This window comes from Podarcis liolepis, assembly GCF_965112155.1.
Source record: "Podarcis liolepis genome assembly, chromosome: 7".
Lineage (NCBI taxonomy): Eukaryota > Metazoa > Chordata > Lepidosauria > Squamata > Lacertidae > Podarcis > Podarcis liolepis.
In genome coordinates this window covers 81,199,527-81,201,514 of record NC_139561.1, presented here as the reverse complement: position 1 = coordinate 81,201,514, position 1,988 = coordinate 81,199,527, and the positions used below count along the sequence as shown (strand labels likewise).

Below are 1,988 nucleotides of genomic sequence, written 5' to 3'. Positions count from 1 at the left end.
AAAACTTAAAGCAGCCATGGATTTTGAATTCCATAACAATGTTGGTTGGGTTTTAAACATCAGTATGATATTAGGATGCGATTTTAACATGTTTCTATATGCACAATACAGTTTATAATGATTAAAATGTTCCCATTCTCTGTCTCCTGCACCCTGTGACCCTGGTACTACTCAATGAATTGTATGACTATGCTTTTTTCTCTTTATTAGATGGCCTTAATCGTTCTGATAAGGTTTTCAAAGGCTGTGCCACATGGGATTTTTGCACGCTGGCAAGGACATCAACGGATGATGACTTTTTTCGTAATATCAACCAATCACAATGCTGTCAAACTGCAATACTACCAAAGAAGTCCAACCTTGATGAGTAATTAGAAGATAGCAAAGTCTTCCCCTTTGACATCCATGATATGCAGCCACAATGAAGGAGGAAGTTGCTTACCTGATATTGGGAGTGCAGAGAAAGTGGGGTTCACAGGACTGCAGAGTCCCCTATTTGGCATTTAGTGTAGGATGAATGGGATGCAGGGATGGATAAGCTAAAGTAGAAAAGTGGGGCTTGGGGACTCTTCCTCATGATATTATAATGTATGGTTAAACTTCTCTTGATCATGATCATAATAAAATGGTATGGCAAATAAAACTGTGTTCTGTGTCTGTATTTGTCAAATAAAGAATAAGCCCCTTTTCTCATGTTGAAGCCTTCTGGACCTCTCATGGAGGGGGCACATGTAGAATTCACCAAATAAAGGGTCTTTGGTGGTGTTGGGGATGGTGGTGAAGGGCAGTCTTTGCAGAGGGAAGAAATGGGTATTGTTACTGTTCAGTAGATTTATTGCTTTATTGTTCGGCGCCCAGCCACACTTCCCCTGCGAGCCTCTGTAGCTTCTGTTTACGCAGTGTGGCTTTCGAGCGGTCGTAAAGCAATTAGCAGAATTACACAGCGTCAGTGTGTCAAAAAAGGGCAGTAAACAAGTCCCACACGTTTCTTCTGTCCTAATATCCCTTTATTTGCATGAAAGTAGTGTATTTACAATCCATAACAGCCATCAGATTCAAGCTGCATTTTCTCTGCGTCCTGCTCTCAGTGCAGCGACGCAACAAACTGCTTTCGCTTTTCACTCAGCTCACAGCATTCCAAGCTGCTTTCGTCACATCCTGGCGTACTCCCCTTGTACACGCCTCCTCTCAGGCTTGAGGCACAGAAGGTTAACCCTTCTCTACACCCAACAGTTACAAAAGTTGGGTGGAAAGAGCCCAGGGCGTTCCAGGCACTCTCACAAGGTTTGTGCTCCTTTGGATAACTGAGACATATCAGAGAATGTTGTGGCTTTAAGAAATATGGTATATTCACCTATTTAGACCTTCAGGTGAAGCATGGGCTTTTTAAGAGGGGATTGTACCCCACAGCAGTGTGGGCGGCCTTCTAGCAGCCTGCTCATGGAGGATCTCAACTCTTCTTCTTCCTTCTTCCTCCAGTCACCCTTGTTCCAGGGGTAGTTACGCTGGCAACCTTCCAAATCCCTAGTCTCAGGGCAGAGGGAAGGAATTGCATTGTTCATGTCCCTCAATTGCCATCTATTGTTCTTTGATGGCCATAGCTCAGCCACAGGAATTTTTCTGCAGTTTGCATTCTCCCTTTATATCCCAAATAAGCAAAATCTGCTGGTATTTAAATTAAGGATTGTTTTTTATTTCCTTTATTCCTTTAATTTCCTTTGTTCTTATTTATTTATTTATCTATCTATTTATTTGGATCTGACAGAGACTAGATATAGACTGCAGGCGATATAATTTTCTATTCTTTATATACCAATTAATGGGTGAGCTTTTGGAAGAAGATGAAGGAAGGGGGAAAGGAGACTTGGTTTGAAAGACCCTAAACCTTTATTTTTGTTACAGAAAAATCTGGGTGCGGGGCTACTCAGCCACTCAGCTCGTCGGACTAGGTCCGCGGGTCCCTGCAGAAGAAAATGACCTCAGCTGGA

General features: G+C 42.5%; 1 long non-coding RNA gene across 2 annotated transcripts in view; it reads left to right on the top strand.

The window, feature by feature from the left end:
* The window catches only part of LOC310712551, a 12,378-nt gene extending 12,013 nt beyond the window's left edge, over positions 1–365 (top strand). For both annotated transcript variants that reach the window (XR_014528930.1, XR_014528931.1), the window contains one exon: positions 211–365. This is a non-coding gene — a long non-coding RNA (uncharacterized lncRNA). The remainder of the gene's footprint in view (positions 1–210) is intronic.
* Positions 366–1,988: the final 1,623 nt, after the last annotated feature.